General features: G+C 44.3%; 1 pseudogene; it reads left to right on the top strand.

Moving 5' to 3' along the window:
* LOC128124206 (leukocyte immunoglobulin-like receptor subfamily B member 3) overlaps positions 1-19,400 on the top strand; it is a 36,564-nt pseudogene extending 17,164 nt beyond the window's left edge.
* The last annotated feature ends 1,019 nt before the right edge of the window (positions 19,401-20,419 follow it).

A 20,419-nucleotide genomic window follows, 5' to 3' on the forward strand; every position in this document is an offset into this window, starting at 1 on the left:
TAGACATTTCTTTGGCCCTTTCCAGGAGAAACTGTTTTCAAGACTTCCTGATATTCTAGCTCTTACAATCTTCCTGTGCCTTCTTCTGTAATATTCCCTGGGCCTTAGACGCAGGACCTCTGATGTTGAAGTATCTTTTGGAGCCTATCCATAATTCATGGATTTCTGCTCTTGGGTCCCATTGTGGTTTTCTGTGATGGCCTCCATTTGCTGTAAGGACAGGCTTTCTTGATGAGGGTTTGATATTCTGAAACAATATACACACAAACAACATAAACAGACTGACTCAGCAGTGTCTATTTGTGTAAACACATGAACATATACATAATGACAATGAGAAGCAAATCAAAAGAGGTTATCAATCTGAGAGTGGGAGGCACATGCGACCTTGAAGGGAGTGTACCTAGGAGGGGCTAGAGGGCAGAAATAGAGAGGGGGAACGACATAATCCTATGTCAATTAAAAATGTATTTTAAGAAGGATTATAAAGACCATCCCCTCATCCACAATGGGCATTTCTTATCTCAGTTGACCCTATGGTAATTGCATCAGAGTTTGATGACATCTATGAAATCAAAGAAATTGGCTTTCCATTTGAAGGGAATTGTATGAAGACAGGAAGGAGAGAATAACAGAAGCTGTTGGTAGGATAACTGACCTGATGAGTGGTGCTATGCATTTCTTTCATTTGGGTATAGCCATGGGAAGAGATTCATGGTAGATATCACTGCATGTGCACATCATGGAAGAGGAAGAAGAAAGAATATAAAAGCCAAAATATTGGGATAATGGTGGCCAAATGTTATCTTCTGGGCATAACACAGCCATTGCAAATGTGAACTATGTAGCCTGCCCTGGTACTATAAAAGACTGATCCTGTCAGTGATCAATTGTGGGTCAGGTAAGGATTCATGTGTTTCTGATCACATGTTATTGACTAGTGATGAATTCTGGGTGGAGACTCATTGTCTTCAGCTGTGTACTCACCAGTGAGCCCATCAAATTTCTTTAGTACAACACCCATTAGCTTAAAATCAGTGAGAAATAACAAGACAAAAAGACACAGATGGAGGAGTGGGATTTATAGGAATGATATGTGAACTGCTATAGACAAGAAAGAAATAGAGTGGGATGAGAATAATCAGAATGCACTATATACACATATGACATTGTTAAAGAATACATGCATTTAATAAAAAAGAGAAATAACTAGGACAAATGTAGAACTTGCTACAGAAAGAGAAGTGTTGTGAATGGATCTAATATCTTTGCTTCACTCAAGTTGCTGAAAAGAAATCTCATCTTTTCCCAGCTTCGCATGCCTTTGAGGCCAAAGTGATGATATTTAAAAGGTAAAGCTGTGAGGAGGTAGATCTGTGCCTGGAATGATGTTCTCTGAAGGGAAAGTCTTGGCTTCCATATGAATATCAATGATACTTGACGCCTAACTCAATCCAATCCCAGACATCAATGTGGCCATGAGACTGTCATGTGTGTTAAAATTAAAACTCTCACTCACTCCTAGACTATAAATTAAATGCTCTCAGAAGTCAGTCTCCTGACAATACATTAGCCTGGCCTCTTTTTCTTAGTTAGCAACTGTGGTTTCTATAAATTCTCATTGTGATTAACTGCAAGTGTGCTTTCTTGTCACATACCTTTTCACATTTCCCAAATCCAGGTCTATGTTCATTGTGGGTTTTATAATTCGCTGAGAAGTGTGCGAGCAATAATTGAGGAAAAGTTTAAAGGGCAGATTCCAATTTAGAGCAGATGAACCTTCACACCCTCCAAGTCATGGTCCTGTAGCTAGGGATACAGCCTTGACACCCAAGGAAACTGGGATACAAACACCCATCAATCTCAGCCTCAAAACTTTGCAGGTAGTCAATAAAGTGAGGCAAGATAGGTTGTGGATATATACTTCTGTTTTTCTGAAGGAATAAAGCAATAAATGACTCTAAGCAACATTCTGTTATAGTCATAGATCAATGTCTTGCTATGCCATCATCAGAAAAGCTTCCTCCTGAAGGAGATGGAGCTAATACAAGACCCAGAACTGGACAATGTGCACAGAGAGGCCTTGGAATCCTTAATAGAATATAGCAATCAAATCCCTCCCCTTTGGGTTCAAGGAACTCTAAGAGGAGAATGAAAGATTGGAAGAGCCAGAGGAGATGGAACAGACTAAGAAAACACTGCCACCTAGACACAACAACCTAATGCAAATATGGACTCTCAGAAACTGTGTCAGCATGCACAGGGCCTACACAGGTTTAAACCAGATCGTGTCCCAGTTCTGGGAGGGGATGTGGACACAGGACCACATCCTTCACCCAGAAGATATTTGGAATTGATAACCACTTGCATAAGATAAGTTGTTTTTTTCCAATGGAGTCTCACGGTATATTAACCACACATAAGGGGAGACCGCATGTGAAGCAGTAGATTGGAAACACAAAGTACACTCAGTGGTATTTGGTATTTTTAGAGGTTTTATGTCATAATGTTTGTCTGGAGTTTTTTTATGTTTCATGTCCGTTGCTTACATATTATGATTTCCTGTTTTCTCTTTTTTATATTTCTATGTGTGCAAATATGTGTGTCTCTGTGTCACTATGTATTTCTTATACTTATTCTTTGACACCTATTTCTGTTTGTTTTAATATATTATTGTTTGCTGTATTTATTTTTCTCACCTTATTTTACTATACTTACTTTGTAAAGGACTTTGTTTCCTAATGAGAGACACAAAAACAAGATATGGTGTGGGATGGTTGGTGTGGGGTGGAGGAACTGGGAGAAGTTGGAGGAGAGAAAATCATAATTAGAATATACTGTATGAGAAAAGTCTATTTTCAATTTAAAAATGTAAAAATGAACAAAAAAGCTAAAAGCATATATGATAATTTAAATAAAATATTATCGGTACTGTCAAAAACAAAAATCACAAGTCTCAGCCCTTTTTTGGTGCACACTTTTATTTATTTATTATTTATTTATTTATATCTAATTAAGGAATTTTTTAATTCATTTTATGTACCAATTACAGAACCCCTTCTCTTCCCTCCTCCCGCCTCTCAAGCTTTCCCCCACCCAAACCACCCCCCATTTCCTCTTCTAACAACTTAAGGCCTCCCATGGGGAGTCAGCAGAGTCTGGTACATTCAGTAGAGGCAGGTCCAAGCTCCTCGCCCTGTATCAAGGCTGTGCAAGGTGTCCCACCACAGGTAGTGGGCTCCAAAAAGCCAGTCCATGTACCAGGGATGGATCCTGCTCCCTACTGCCAGTGGGCTCCTTAAGTAGATCAAGCTACACAACTATCTTGCTTATGCAGAGGTCCTAGTCCAGTCCCATGGATAATCCACAGCTGTTGATCTAAAGTTTATGAGTTCCCACTACTTTGGTTTAGTTGTTTCTTTAGGTTTCCCCATCATGATCTTGATGCCCCTTATGCATAAAATCCCTCTTCCCTCTCTTCTGCTGGACTCCTGGAGCCCAGCCTGGTGCTTAGCTGTGGGTCTCTGCATCTGCTTCCATCAATTACCAGATGAAGATTCTATGATGATAGTTAGGGTATTCACCAATCTGCTTACTGGGGTAAGCCAGTTCAGGCACCCTCTCCATTATTGCTAGTAGTCTAAGCTGGGGTCATCCTTGTGGGTTTTTAGAAGCTTCCCTAGCACCTGGTTTCTCCCAATCCCCATGATAAGCCTCAGCTCTTGATGTGGATCTCCTTAGCAGAATACAACCTGCTTAGGTTTTTAACAAGCTCTGCCTTTTAACAGGGAATTCACGTGACTGTAAGGATCCTGCCTATGTTTCCTGCAAATCTGTCCATGACACAGGTATCTGACGATAACCCCTGTGCACTCATTGACACCACATTTCATGGGAGCATCCAGAGCTTTAGGCTATCATAGGTGAAGCACGTTGCCAAGGTAACCAGGTTCTCATCTGGCTGCAGCAAGGACAGCACAGACTTCATGGAGAATGAAGAAGGGGTCTGGGAAAAATGGAAGAAGATGCAGCTTCAACACAATGCTGGATCTGAGGACAGACCATGGTTGAGATCTTAATCAAGAAGCCACATCAATTTCAACCCAGAGCTCTGTTAACCTGTGCTCAGTATCATATTACTCAAGCAAAAGATGGATCTGGAGTTGGAAGGCTTGTATAGCTTAGAGTTAGTTTATTACAGACAATTGATTAACTTGATAAAAATCATTCCATTAAAATGGAAGGGTAGCTGGAGTATTGGCAGAGATTTCAAGTTAGTTTCATCACTAGAAAAAATAAAATTCACCATTTTCATTCCTCAGCTGTCAATCTCTGAGACTGATACTGTTGACACCATACTCCACTGGAATGCAGTTTTTCCCTTGGTGTGTTCAACAAGGGGCTTCTCAAAATCCAAAGGCACATTATCCTCTCTAATTCTCATGTCTAAAAACTTTATCCAACATTGTTCATTGGTTGTCCTTGTCTCTTTTACATATACTACCATGTAAGATATTACCATCTCTGGAGCTTACCTTTAATTATGAGAAACAAGTAATAGAAAACGCCTAAAAAAGGCTTCCTTCATGAAATTTTACCTTCACATGACATAAAGATAATCTTAATGTTTCATGGTGAGACCCAGGTTTCAGAATAGCTCACCTGTTTCAGGAAAGAGGCTCAGCCCTCAGACCCCTCATTGAGATATGCAAGTATGTGTAGAGATTTTTCCTTAGACCCAACAAACAGAACCACCTAGGCTCCCATCTCCCATATTACAATGAAATCCCCAAAACAGTGAGCATAAAATCATTGCTGGAAATGAACAGTTCCATGCCTACAAATCAGCTCTTGTGATGCCTGGTCTGTGGCCCTTGAAATCCATATATCGTAGGGAATTAATTACTATCACAAGGGCCTAACTTCATTGTAGGGAAAAGCACTGGGTGCTTGCTAAATTTACATCATTGTAATAATGTATTAAGGGTGCATTACATCTTCTATTTTCTTAGGCGGCTGGCAAAGTTATTTGTCTTGGTTTCCAAAAAGAACTCAGGGCCTACTCTGGGAGGAGGGCATGCTCTGTGATGGACAGCTAGAACTCAGGGCAATCAATGTTGTTGGTATGACTTAGAACCAAATTAATGTGACATACTGTTGTTACTTCTACTTAAAATATTTAGTGTTGCCCAAAACAGTGTTGTTAGAGTTTTTTTGCCTGGCCCACAGTCAGGACAAATCTCTCTCACCCGCCAGTCCCAAGCCGCTCAAACCCGATCAAGTAAACATAGAGACTTATTTTGGTTACAAACTGTATGGCCGTGGCAGGCTTCTTGCTAACTGTTCTTACAGCTTAAATTAATCCATTTTTATTAATCTATACCTTGCCACGTGGCTTGTGGCTTACCGGTACTTTACATCTTTCTTGTCCTGATGGCGACTGGCAGTGTCTCTCCCTCCAGCTTCCTGTTCTCTCAATTTTTCTCTCTGTTAGTCCCGCCTATACTTCCTGCCTGGCCACTGCCAATCAGTGATTTATTCATTGACCAATCAGCAACACATTTGACATACAGACCATTCCACAGCACCTCCCCTTTTCTTTTCTTAAAAAGGAAGGTTTTAACCTTTACACATCTCCAAAGTCAGCTTGGTATATTTGGGAATTTGGGCGTAGCTTCTCTTACTACTTCCTGCTGGAGGGGGGCGCTGTATCTTCTGGGGAAACAAAGAAAATTTTAGGATCATGGAGTAGTCCGTGAGGCTGTATCATCTGAGCCAGTTGTCTTGAAACGGTTCTGGATGTTGGATCATCTGGGCCATGGTGTCATCGGAGACCTTTTAGGGGGTCTTGGCTGGTCAAACCTGATGTATCTTACTCTGGAACAAATCCATAGATTTTTGCCAAAATATTCATTACTTGACTCTCTCCTGTTAAACAAGAGACCTTCAGAGAGAACTCGCAATGAGGTATAAAAATTCCAAAGTCAAGATTGGAAATTTTTCAGGAGAATACAAAAGCCAGCTGTGGTGGCTCATCTTGGCTAATAATTTGACTGGGTCTGGAATCAACTAAGAAAAAAGCAGATGAGCACATCTATAGGGGATATTTTTCAGAATTTTTAAACGTAGTTATTTAATATGACATATACTGGTGTTTTGCCTTTGATGTACATCTATCCTGGTGTCTGTGGAGGGAAGACAAGGACATCAGATGCACTGGGACTCTTGTTAAGCATGGTGAGATAAATAAAATGATTGCTGGAAACTGAAACAGTATCCTCTGGAAGAGCAGCCAATGCTTTTAACCACTGAGGCAGTTCTCCAGCCCTTGACCTGGTTTTTGAACTGTGGGAATATACTATAGGTATAAGTAGCAACTTCACATGGCAGCCAGAAAAAAAAGGTGGTTATGAGGAAAACTAAGACAGTGAATATGGATGGAGAATGTCCTAGGACATGGCCTCTGATTCAGTGAAAATCAAGGCCCCAAAAGAATAATTCAGCCTGAGTCATACACTGTCATACCTGTGTGGGGTCCATAAACCACTAGTGTCTGGAGATTATGGAAGTCCCAACCATACATACCTTAGAGAAGGAAATTCAAGGTTTAGAGCAAGAAAGCTGAACATCAGGACAAAAACTACATTAATAATTCTTTTTATGATAGATAATATGAAGAGCTATACCAGTGTTTCCATCATACAAGTACTGTCTTGTTAGAGAGCAGTGGTACCTGTAGCTCATGATGACAGAGGAAAGGGCACTCAGTGGTCCATCACCAACCCTGCCCTAAAGAGAGAAAGGGTCCTCTTCTCAGGAGTCCTCATCACAGTCCAGTACCTGCTGATGTTGCCTCCTTCTATAACTCTACAGTGCACTGAACCTGTCAGCATTGTCCAGCAAATTGGTGACTGTGAAGGGACTGGAACCCTCCAGTGCTGATCACAATACAGTCTTGGAAGATTTGTTCTGTCCCATAGAGGAGAACACATCATAAGTATTCTTGCACCCTGAATGCACATCAAGTCCATAGACACACAGAATGTTGATCCTGGGTCAAAAAAATGCTGACCCACATGAGCTCCTGCAGGTGTTCCACTTACTGCAAGAATAAAACCACAGGTGTGGTCAATGCCCAGCAACATCCTGCAGCTTCTAGTTATAAGTGATGAAGTCCTAACCCTGAACCAATTATTTCAAGAACTGTAGGTCTTTTCAATAGCTGTGTACTGGGGAGAGCCACAGATGAAATGTGACTGAACGTAGCTGAGTTCTCGTCTGTCAGAGTGTGAGATGAGGGGAGACCTGCATCAGAGGATGGGAAAGGGAAGATGTAGGGTAACAATGAACTCATTGCTCATTCTCCCAAGAAGGGTATCCAGAAATTCATCCCTACTAGCCAAGAAACGATCTGTTCTAGGCTATTTGAGAGACTGACAATACAATGTCTCTCTGATTACAAAGATGGAAAAACTGATATCCCCGTGTTCTCTGAACAAAAGCTTAGACAGGGTTCTCTAAGTATGACTTCCATTGGGCTCTGAGAGCACCTGGGGGGGAGGCGAAAACAGTATAATGCATACAGCTATATTGTTCTCTCTGCCCCTAGTAAGCTGCTGAACAATCAACCATGGAAGATGAGTCCAGCAGGTATAGTCAGAAGTCTACACTTGACACAGGTGCCACTGGAGGATTCCAGGAGGTGATAAGCATAGTAAGGGTTGGATTCCTGGAGGGAGAAAGTTGAAGAGGAGAGTGATGGGAGTGGGCGAGTGATAAGAGACACAGAAACTTAAGTCCTCAGAGGCTGGCAGTGGTGAAATTTTAGCTGAGAAAAACATAGGAAGCTCTTTGAACACCCTTCCCATTCACGCCTCTCTCTATACAGCCTTCTCTGTTGGTGCAGCCAGGCCTGATGATGTCCTTAGGAAAGAACAGGACCCTGATCATTCCATCATGAAGCTGGGTGGAAATTTTTTCCCATCTAGTAATAGACTAAAAATCATGGACTAAATATTAGCAGGAAATATATCCTGTCATGTAGATGGAATGATAGACATGATCAACACAAACTTATTCAGGAAAACAAGGTTGGGTTAAAAATGTAAAACTTCAAACTCATGTGTGCATCCATGTTCATATGTGACAGGGTGTGGGTGGGTGTGCTTCATTCACAGGTAATAAATAATGGGAAATGCATTCCCTCAAATTGAGAAACAATTTGATCAAAAGTCAATAATCAAGATCTGAACATACTGGGAAAAGAATATAAATCACTTACTGTCCAAAACAGAAAAACACTAGATAGATACATTGTGACTGCGTAGGGAGTCAAACAAACACACAGCCTGCCACTTAGACTCTGCCCAGTACTGAGGTGGATTAGACAGAGAGTCTCCTGCATTCCACCTTGAGCTGTTTGTGGAAAGCAACAGGAACCGTCCTCAGCAGGGCAAACTCTGATGGACCACACAGGTTTAAAGGACTCACAGGGTCTATCTGACCATTGGTCAGTAATTGTGGTCCACGTGGAGTGCTTATGGATGTAGGCCACGGGGCAAAGTTGGAGAAGACTCATGACCTTACATCCTGGAGAGCTCATATCCACCAGCAAACAAGATGCCTCTGCTGGAACTCTGCATCTGACCATCTGTGTCAGAGAGGACGGATGAGATGCCATGTGTGGCTTCAGTCATCTGAGGCAAGTTCACCACCTGGAGCTCATCTCACCATGTCAAGTGTCAGTTGTTGGTTTCACACAGGTCCATGGAGGACACAGGGTCACTCCAGGGAGAATTTTGGCTTGTGCAGAGGCAGGGAAGATGATTTCTGGTGAACTGACTGACTTTTGCTTCAAAAAGGCTTTTATTTTATTGTTATTCAGTTTACACCTTAGCAAGTCAATTTCCCCATGCCAAAATCTCTTGTCTGAATCTCCCCAAAGGAGACAAAAGTCAAAGCAATTCTCAGTCCCAGGACCTGTCTAATTTCTGAGCACTCACAACCTAGTTATGCATAGGTTTGAACCTTTCAGGAAAAATTCAGATAAGATTTACATACTTCAAACAGAGGGTAATAGACACAAAGGTAAGGATCACAAAATGCAGATCAAAGCCAAGGCGTTAAACTCCACAATAGAAGCCAGCTGTAATGCTCTTCAGTAACTTCCACTACATAAGGAGGAGGGGCAGCACCTATTTTCACTGACAATGATGCCTGTTGAGAGGTAGGTGTGAATAAGCTTACAGCAGTCAGTAAAACATTGACTGGTTCAAATGGCATGCCTCATCACTAATTCTCAGGTCAGGAAAAACAGCAGCCCATAAAATCAATACTAAAGAGACACTATAGCCATGTGAAATGCTGGATTGATAACTCATAGGGGTGCAAAAGCCACAGGGGCTGGGATAGGAGTATCCCCCTTAGAAATGGGGGAAAAAAAGAATAATTGAAGGGAAGCACAAAAATGTATATAATAAAATACGTGTGACATATCCACAGTGTGGGAGCTTTACAGTAAATATATTGTCATTATTTCTTTGGAGATAATTACATGCATAAAATATATTTGATCATGTTCACCACATACTCTAGGGGACCTTTTCTATCCTTTGATGAGATAGGACCTGACACAGCCCAGGCTGACACCAAACTCATTGCATAGTAAGAGTTTCCTTAAACTCCTATTAATCTTAGCTCTACCTCCTGAATGATGTAGTCAAAGGTTTGAACCACAACATCAGATTTATGCAGTACTGGGGATTAAACCCAGACATCTAAGAATAGTCACATAAGCACTCTACCAATTGAGGATTTTTCTGATTTTGTAAAGGACATACACAGCAGACTTACAAAAAGGTGATTATTCATATTGACATTGATACAAAGAGGAAATTACAGATGTCTTTTGGGCTCAGCATAAACAGAAGGAAATACTGAATGACTTCTATGTCATCCTCCATATGATAAATAGGAGATGTGTGTGTCCTGGACCATCCTTTGAAGTGATGCTCAGTTACAGAATTTTCCCCATGTGACACAGTCCTAGCATAGGATCATTACTGAAGAGGAGGCTGAAAATTTTTAAGACCCATACATGGTGCATGATGACAATAATCTCTTTTCTGGACACTGCAGAACAGTTGAACATCTGAGTTCATAGTGGTTGTGATGACATCTACAAGCCCCATGTAAGCTCATTGCAGAACAAATCCAGTACAGGGATGGGAGATGGACACAAAGTCTCACCCAGAGATGAAGAGCTATTGGCATCTGAGGCATACTGGGAGTGAGAGAGTCAGTTTTCTTTAATGGTGTGGCCCCTGGATATATGACCAAGACTATGGGAGCACAAATTGAGCTGCATGGGAGGAAGAGAACAGAAAGTTAAGTGTGTAAGAAAAGGCAATGGATTTTCAACAACTAATGGGTCACAGAAGGAATCAAAGAGAAAATCAGGTCAGTGAGGAAGGAACCAGCAAGAGAAGGTGAGAGAGAAGAGGAGGTGAGAAGGTGGATTCCATCTAAACACAATACATACTGATATGACATTTTGAAACATTTAAGGTATTAAATCCATTGCTGGGTTTGATGTCTCACACCTTTAATCCAAACATTTAGAAAGCAGAGGCAGAAGGATATCTGTGAGTTTCCTGCCCAACCTGGCCTACATAATCAGCTCAAAGAAAGCCATGGATCCACTGAGAGCCTGTCTCAAATCAACAACAAAATAATTAAACCAATAAAGTATATGAAAAAGAGAGATGCAAAAAAATTAAAGTAAGGTCAGAAATTTACAATTACAGGATAAGGTGGGTGTGGCTCAGGGGTGGAGTATGGCACAAGTATAGTAGAATACTGACCTTCCTGTCATCAATCACTAGTACCAAAAGTAAAAGGAAATATTTTTACTGAGCACCCACTCTTCAACTAGATGGCCAGACAGCAACATACAGATTTTGCCAAGGTCCTGAAGGGCAAGACCATGACCCTAGAGGTCCAGCCCAAAGAATGTCTCCATCAAGAATGGCAAGGCCAAGATCTAAGACAAGGAAGTCATCGCACCTGACCAGTAGCAACAGGTATTTGCTGCCATCAGATGGAGGGTGGCTGCACCCTGGCCAATAGCAAGGTCCAGAAAGAGTCCCACCCTTCTGGTGCCGTGCCCGTGTGGTGGCATCAAAAAGCCATCCCTTTGCCAGTCTCTCCATACATGCAACTGTGACAAGGCCACGCACTGCTGCCCACAAGTGCTGCACACACCCATAGCCCTGTGTGGTCATCTGCCTCCAGAAGGAGAGGGGCCACACCAACAACCTGCACCACAGGTAAGTCAAATCATGCTGGGACCTTGTTTGGCCCAGGACTCCAGGGAGCCAATGACAATGTTTGAATTGAAAGAGAAGGACTAAGGAAAGGGATGATGACAAGACCGGGCGATTGACACGGATCAGTGTATGAGTGCTGCTGCCGACCTTCAGCCCTGACTCTGATCCACACTGGACAAGGAGAAATCTGCCTTCTGCAGTTGTCCTCTGACCTCCATGCATCTGCTGTGGCACCTGTGAATGTACACACATAAAGAAGAAAATAACGATAATTTATCATGACTAAATAAGTGTAGTTTAAAGAAGTAAGTGTAAATTAACAAATATATGTAATTTAAAGTTGTAGTGTAAAGTACACACATCAAAAAGAACAAAAGAAAAAAACAGAAATGGAGGTGCACATTTGTATCCCGGCACTTGAGACTATGAGGAAGAGGATTATGAACTTCATTCCATGCAGATGTACACAGGGAGACCTTTCACAGAAATCTTCAAACATTTTGAATATGAAGAAGTATTTCACATAAAAAGATGTGAAAAGGAATAAAGCAAACCCACATGTAAATTTGTGTTTCTTATGTGTAATATTCAGACTTGTCTGCTAATTTGTCGGTTCCAATTGGATGAGGACAGATGAAACAGACAAAGAATTGATTGCAGAGTCTACGACCTGACCTAGACACAGCCTTGCGGAAGTCAGAGCCTGGTGCCTGAGGAGGGCACTTCCCCTTCCTGTGGGGCTGCTGAACTACAACCATGTCATAGGGAGTGTCCTGCCTCCAAAGGCCACACCCTGTGTCTCCTGTCCCTCCAGATGGTCTCTGTAGCTCTGCCCATGAGCACAGTTGAAGCTTCCAGGAGGAGATGCCATGACCTTCACCTTCACAGCCCTGCTCCGTCTGGGTGAGATGTGGAGATGGGGAGGGGATACTGTGGTCTAGGATGGATGCTGCCCCACAGCCTAGCACTGGCCCATCAGGAAACCCCAGGGTCTCAGGAGGTTCTGCAGAGGGAAGTACCTGCTCAAGCTTCAGGGACAAACCTCTCACAGGGAACTCTCTTCTAGGACTGACTCTGGGCCTCGGGACCCCAGTGCTGTCAGGTGAGTGAATGTCTGCAGATGTCCTGACCTTCAGTTCTCATCATTCCTGCAGCCATGCCTGGGCAGTGAGGATGGAGAACAACACATGTGTGCTGACCCTGGGGATGGCTGGAGGGTTGGGGTTGGGTCTGCAATCTGAGGCTGGCTGTCCTGGGTCATAGCTGCTATTTTCCTTGCAGGGGAGCGCCCTAAGCCTGTCCTTAGAATACAACCAGACTCTGTGGTTTACAAGCAGACTACAGTGACCTTCTTCTGTGAGGGGACCACAGGAGGCAGAGCATATAGACTCTACAAAGGAGAATATGAAAAAATAAGTCACACAGAGATTCCAGAGAATCCTAAGAAGAAGGCTGTCTTCACAATCTCAAAAATAGACCAGCAGCATGCAGGGCAATATCGCTGTCAATATGAGATCCATAGTGAATGGTGGTCAGAGTTCAGTGACTCCTTGGAGCTGGTGGTGACAGGTGAGAGGACACACAGGGTCCCCAGCCTCAGGCTTGACTGTCAAGAAGTGGGTCTGTTAACAGGGTTAACCCCACCTCACAGCCCTGGAGGATAATGAAACCTGATATATTTAACTGACTCCTGTTTCTCTCTTAGGAGTCTACAGTAAGCCCAGCCTGTCAGCCCACCCCAGCCCTGTGGTGACTGAAGGAGGGAACGTCACCCTCCAGTGTGCCTCAAGGCAGTCATATCACTGGTTCATTCTGACTAAGGAAGGACCACCTAAGCACTCCTGGACACTGGAATCACAGTATAACTACTCTACTAAAGAGATCCAGGCCCTGTTTTCTGTGGGCCCTGTGACATCAAGGCAAAGGTGGACATTCAGATGCTACAGCTTTAACAGAGACAGACCACAGGTGTGGTCAGAACCTAGTGACCCCCCTAGAGCTCCTGTTCTCAGGTGAGGAACCCTAGCCTTTCCCTAGAATGATGTTGAAAAGATACAGATGCTCAGGGAGTCCTTGGTGTGTGGTGTGTGTGACGGGCCAGGGCTCCTGAGCCCATGACACAGAGCCTGGTAGAGAGAGGGACACAAGATGCAGAATCCAAGGCAGAGAGTGACAGCAAAGCCCAGGAGGTCCAGGACAGAGATGAATCCTTACGGACCTTCTGTTACTCTGGACTCAGCTCATGTACCATCCACAACAGCTAGGGGAACCCCACAGAAGAGAGGGAGGAAGAGGTGCAGAAGTCAGAGCACTGGGGACATCAGAGAACATGGACCACACAATCTACTAGGCAGGATTCATAGCGGATCACAGAGACAGAAGCAGCAACCAAGGAATCTACATGAGTCTCCCCTAGGCCATCTGCGCATATGCTGTGGTGGTTTACTTTGGATTTTTGTTTTGTTTTGTTTTTAAAGTTTCACTGTGTAGTCCTGTATGTCCTGGAACTCACTCTGTAGACCAGGCTGGACTTGAACTCACAGAGATCTGCTTGAATCTCTTTTCTTAGTGACAGAATTTAAATACATGCACACCACCACCTGGCATGCATGGAGTTTCTGTTAGACTATAATAACAGGAGGAGGGATATTTCTGACTCTTTTGCCTGAACATGGGATCTTTCTCCTCTTACTGGGTTCCCTTGTCCAGCCTTAATATTGATTGTGTGGCTAGTCTTATTGCATGCTGTTATGCCATATTCAGTTGATATCACTGGAAAACCTGTTCTTTCTGAAAGGAAACAGAGGAGCAGTGAATCTGGAGGAGAAGGGAGGTGGGGAATACTTGGGATGTATTGTATGAGAGAAGAAAAATAAAAAAAAATAATTAAGTGCCATCTACAAGTGTGACTTTCTCTGTGGCACTTTCACACAGACCCCACCCTTCTTCAATCTCCTTGCAGGGACCCTCCACAAACCCACCATCAAGGCTGAGCCAGGCTCTGTGGTCACCTCAGGAAGTCTCATGACCATCTGGTGTCAGGGGACACTGGATGCAGAAATATGTGTTCTTCATGTAAAGAAGGGAAGCCAAAAACACTGGGGCACACAGACCCCAGAGAAGCCTGAGAAGAAGGCCAAGTTCTCCATACCTTCTGTGACACAGCAACATGGGGGACAATATCGCTGTTACTGTTACAGCTCAGCTGGATGGTCAGAGCGCAGTGACACCCTGAAACTGGTGGTGACAGGTGAGGGGACAGTCAGGGTCTCAGCCCCAGGCTCTGCTCTCAGGAGTATTCCCCTCCTAAAGCCTAGTCCTGGAGAGCACTGTGGCTATGTGAGTCCATGGAACAGTCTGCCTCCTTCTCTCCTAGGAATCTACTACAATAAAACCAGCCTGTCAGCCCTGCCCAGTCCTGTGGTGACCTCAGGAGGGAACATGACTCTCCAGTGTGTCTCGCAGGAGGGATATGACAAGTTCATTCTCACCAAGGAAGATCAGAAGTTCCTCAGCTCTCAGAACGCACAGTGTATACAAAGTGTTAAGCAGTACCAAGCCTTGTTCTCTATAGATCATGTAACACCAACCAGACCCAGAGGGACATTCCGATGTTATGGTTACTACAATCATACCCCTCAGTTGTGGTCAGTACCCAGTGAGCCCCTGGAAAATACACATCTCAGGTGAGCCAGCCCCATCATTGACCAATCATTTTTTGTCACCCTGGGCTTCTTTGCTATGGACCTGTCCCACTGGGTAGTTGCAGGTAGAGAGAGGGTGAGGAAGATCCTGGTGGCTGAGCCAGAGTCCCACCCCTAAGGGGAACCAGTGACATGTGCAGGGCAGGATGGGAGGGGATAAGTGTTAGTAAAAAACCAGCTCCTCAATCCCTAACCACCTTCCCTCTAGGTCTGTCTAAGAAGCCGTCCTTGCTCACTCATCAAGGCCATATCCTGGACCCTGGAAAGAGCCTCACCCTGCAGTGTTGCTCTGACATCAACTACGACAGATTTGCTCTATATAAATTGGGTGGAGCTGACTTCACCAGTATGATGGCCAGTGGCCCCAGGCTGGTCTCTCCTTGGCCAACTTCACACTGGGCTCTGTGAGCAGCTCTACTGGAGGCCAGTACAGATGCTATGGTGCACACAACCTCTCTCTCTGAGTGGTCAGCCTCCAGTGACCCCCTGGACATCCTGATCACAGGTGAGGGCTAAACAGATTCTCTCAGGTACCTAACCTGTGCATGGGTTCTCATGGGGGAGTTAAGGAGCTGATGGCTGGGATGAGGGACAGGGATCTTATTCAGGAACAGATGGAGACATGGGGGACCAGGAAAGGAGCTCAGGCAGAGAAAAGAGACAGAATCCCAGGTGCTCAGGGCAGGCAGACACAGGTGAGCTGACAGCTCAGAACATTGAAGGCAGCCTCTCATCCTCCCTCTTCTCTTTAGGACACCTTCCCTTCAGTCCTTCCCTCTCAGTGAAGCCTAACTCCACAGTACACTCTGGAGACAATGTGACCCTGCTGTGTCAGTCACCATACAAGGTGGACACTTTCATTCTGTCCAAGGAGGGAGCAGACCAACAACCCCAGCGACTAAAATCAAAGTCTGAAGCTTGGGATTTCCAGGCAGAATTCTCCATGAGTGCTGTGACCTCTGCCCTCTCAGGCACCTACAGGTGCTATGGATCTCAAGACTCATCTCCCTACCTGTTGTCATATGGCAGTGCCCCTGTGGAGCTCACGGTCTCAGGTGAGGTGACACTGAACTCTCAGGGTGACTTACAATCCAAACACTAGGAGAGCCCTTGACTTGGGTAGGATTAAGGGGACAATAGGAAGGTTAGTCAGAAGGCACTTTTTCCTGCCAGAGAAGTGGATGCCAGCCGCAGGACTTCTAGTAATGTCCACTCCATCCCTCTATTGCAATCTAGGTTTGGGATAGACAGCATGAGAACTTTGTGGAGTTTTCAGGGAAGATGTAGAAGAGAGAGCAGAGGCAGGTTCCTGGGTTAGCACCGAAACCTCACCCTCCTCATGTAATTTTTCCTAAGTCCAAGTGGAGCCTCCAGCACTTCACCCTCAAGGCCTATGCCAACAGCTGGTGAGGTCAGGCACCTCAGTTCAGGGAGTATGCTCCATTCCCAGGCTGCCTGGCAGTCTTTAGCCCAGAAAAAACCCTCATGTCTCTGTCACTTCAGCTTGGGAGTGTGGGAGGCGAGCAGAGATCCCAGAGGCCCAGGGTTTAGTTTGTGCTACAGAAGGTGGCATCCAGAGACAGATGTTTAGGCTCAGCATGGAGGACTGGACAGCTGGATGATGTGGAGAACAGGACACCCGGACACTCACCTTTCCTTCCTGCCACTAAGGTTGTGAGAACACACTTCTCAGCTCTATGGAGCTAGGCCCCAGAAGGCTATGTAAAAACTCTGTTGTCATGTGGTGTTCGGTGTGGACAACAGCTAGTTATGGGCTTGATACAGCTGCTTCTAGAGATGCTGATTTGGACAAATGCTTCTGTTTCTGGACTGCTGATAATCCTTAAAAGGGAGAGTGTGGCCCACACTTTTAAATTTCTTTCAGTGTTGTCCTTGGTTGTGACTTCTCCTGACAGAAGAATCCTCCAGAACTTGATTCTGTGGCAGATCAGTCTCACAGTGGTAGGGACATGTGCAAGGGTGAGGCACAGGGCCATTCCTGAGGGAATTCAGGATCCTTCTGTCTGTATCATGGGGCATAGATCTAGTATACTCTGTGAGTTCTGTGACCTCCACTCTCAGAGGCATCTACAGGGGCTCTGGAGACCTCGACTCATCTCTTTATCTGTTGTCATGTGTCGTTTGCCCTTATGGACAGCTCTTGGTTGCAAGTAAGGTGATTCAGAGCATTCTGAGCTGAAGGGGGTTCCTCATCATTTTCCATTTACAACAATTAGTAGTTGGATTGGGTCGTGAATGCTGTAGGGGATCAGTCAGATAGATACTCACTTTCACAATGATGGAGACCAACATGGATATTTCTAGGTGTGCTCACTACAGTCCCTGCTAATGGAACTCAGAAGGTTTCAAGTAGTCTGAAAGAGCGTCTTGGGGAGGCCACTGACAAAAATAGCTTCTAAGCAGAAACTAGTCCCCAATGACAACCTCTGGTCATCACCCTCCACTTATTGGTATTCACAGACTAATTCTCTCATGTGAATCCATGGCCTTCAGTGTCTCCATGGGAAGATGTAGCCTTCTTGTAATAAATACAAATCTTGCTATACTCTCATTCTATTCAAAAACAGATCCACATCTATAGCTCAAACTTACCACACAGAATTCATAATGAGAACCTGAACATAACAATGATCACACTTAGCAAAAAACCTAGCAGTCTCAATCAAAACACATTGTTTGTGAAGTTATTAACATTTCTCTTTAGGGTGAAATAGAGGAACTGAGACTGTACGGATTCACCCTTCTTTTGAGAGGTGACAGCTAAGAATGTCCTCTGCCTGCCCTTGGTGTTCTCATCTGAACATGAGAAGGTTTAGGGATAGGACCTCCAGGGATGATCCACCACTGACCCTTGAGACTCCTAAAGTGATTAGAGACATGCAGCACTCTCTCCTCACACTATAGCCTGTCTGTTTCTCTCAATAACTATTATTTGTAGAGGTGAATAAAGTAATGGTTAGATATGTCAGTCTTGGGATCTATGCTTAGTGTGAGCTAGCCATGCTATTGGGGGGAACTATTAGGTGAAACCCCAGTGGCTTACCATCTTCTGCCTTTCCTGGTACACACAGACACACAGACACACACACACACTGAGAGAGAGAGAGAGAGAGAGAGAGAGAGAGAGAGAGAGAGAGAGAGAGAGAGAGGGAGAGGGAGAGGGAGAGAGGGAGGGAGAGGGAGAGGGAGAGGGAGAGGGAGAGGGAGAGGGAGAGGGAGAGGGAGAGAATCACTTCACACCTTCTTTTGAGAGCCAGGACTGCAGAACATTCTGTATGACACTGCCCCTGCCCCACATCGTGATCATGCATTTCTCACATGGTGTATGCAAGAAAAGAGATGGAGGACAATCTACATTAAAAGGATGTGGTTCTACTTGAACTGGACATAGAAAAATTTCTTGGTCAGATATGGGGAGGAATATATGGGAAATCTAGCAACAAGACACAGGTTCTTAACCTTAGCAGAATTCATACCTCATCTCTGAGACTGTAAACTTGTTTCTCCTCAACTACCACTGTGTGGTCCCTGGGTACGCAGAAGATATGGTGAATGCTGAGATCCAAAAAGAGATGGGAGGGTCTAAGTGTGACAATGGAATAAACACTCAGCAAAACACACATGTAGGAAATATTCCCAGACTGAGGATGTGAGTCTACACAACCTCTACAGAGTACACCAGAGACACAGACACCACAATCAGAATGGTCCTCTGACTGCTCAGTGCAGTGACTCAGGATCAATGCCTGTAATGTCTTGACAATTTATTCTACCCTGAATTTGCTGTTTGAAGTGGTGTTTTAACAGTGGTGCTGAAGAAACTAATAAGAATAAGAGAGAGAATCCAGCTATGCCAGGGAAGATTCATTCCAGAACTTTGTGAGCCTTATAGGATGAGAAAGATGAGTATTTACAGTAAATGAGGAAGTAGAACTCAGAAGAAACAACCAGCATGCACACATCCTACTTCTCTTCTTTTGTTCTCAGGATTAACTGAGATTATCAGTCATTCTAGAACATGCCCAAACACAAGAAAGTTGGAAGAAAAAAAAAGAGACCTCAAAGTCAGCACTGAAAACAGAGGGGCCAAGTTCTATTCAGTGAAGGCAGGGGCCCCGGGTGAACATTTAGTTATCTTGGGTTACATTTAGTTATCTTGAGTGTATTTTGACCATTACTAACCTCTGTAACTTCTTTGTCCACAACCACAGCCTCAGAGAACCAGGATTACACAGTGGAGAATCTCATCTGGATGGTATTTTCTGTCATGATCCTCATAGTCCTTGGGATTCTGGTCTTTGAGGCTTGGGGCAGACAGAGACAGACCCACCATGTAGCTGGGTTGTAATCAGAAGAGAAAGAAGTACATCTTTCAACATACTAAAGTATGAGAAATAAATCTTATGATGCAAGATTTCTATTAAAAAATCCAGTTCTTTTTAAATTTTTTTTATTCATTTTACATACCAAATACAGATCCCCCTGTTATCTCTCTTCCCCCTCCCCACCTTCTCTCCCCATGGCCAAAACCTTATGCCTGCCTCCAAAAGGGTAAGTTCTCCAGTAGGGAGACAGCTAAGCCTGGTACATTCAGTTGAGGCAGGAGGAAACCACTCCTGGATGCATCAAGGGTGAGCAAACTGTCCGACCATAGGTAATGGGATCTAGAAAGCCTGCTCATGCACTGGGGATAGATCCTGATTCCACTGCCAGGGTCCCCTCAAACAGACCCAGCCTCACATCTCTCTCCCATATGCAGAAAGTCTAGTCTCGTCCCATGCAGGTCCTACAGGCTGTTGGTCTAATGGTTGTGAGTTCCTATGAGCTTTGATTCAGTTGTCTCTGTAGATTTTTCCATCATGATCTCAACACCCCTTCTTCATATAATCCCTCTTCCCTCTCTTCAACTGGACTCTCAGAGCTTAGCCTGGTTCTTGATTGTGGATCTCTGCATCTGCTTCCATCAGGTTACTGGATGAAGGCTCTATGATGGCAGTTAGGGTATTCACCAATCTGATTACCAGTTCAGGCACCCTCACCACTATTGCTAGTAGTCCTAAGCTGGGCTCATCCTTGTAGATTCCCTGGGAATTTCCCTAGCACCAGGTTTCTCCTTTACCCCACAATGTCTCCCCTATATCAAAACATCTCTTTCATTGCTCTCACCACTCTGTCTCTCCCTAGCTCAGTCATCTCATTCCCTCATGTTCTCATCCCCATCCCCTCCCTTCTATTCCCCCCCCCCCCCCATCACCAGTTTGCTCATGGAGATCGCTTCTGTTTCCCCTTCCATATATCCATATATCCCTCTTAGGGTCCCCCTTGTTTCCGAGCATCTCTGGAGCTGTCCGTTTTCTATTAAAAAAA

Source organism: Peromyscus californicus, unplaced genomic scaffold, assembly GCF_007827085.1.
Source record: "Peromyscus californicus insignis strain IS unplaced genomic scaffold, ASM782708v3 Scaffold_4__1_contigs__length_199733344, whole genome shotgun sequence".
Classification (NCBI taxonomy): Eukaryota; Metazoa; Chordata; class Mammalia; order Rodentia; family Cricetidae; genus Peromyscus; species Peromyscus californicus.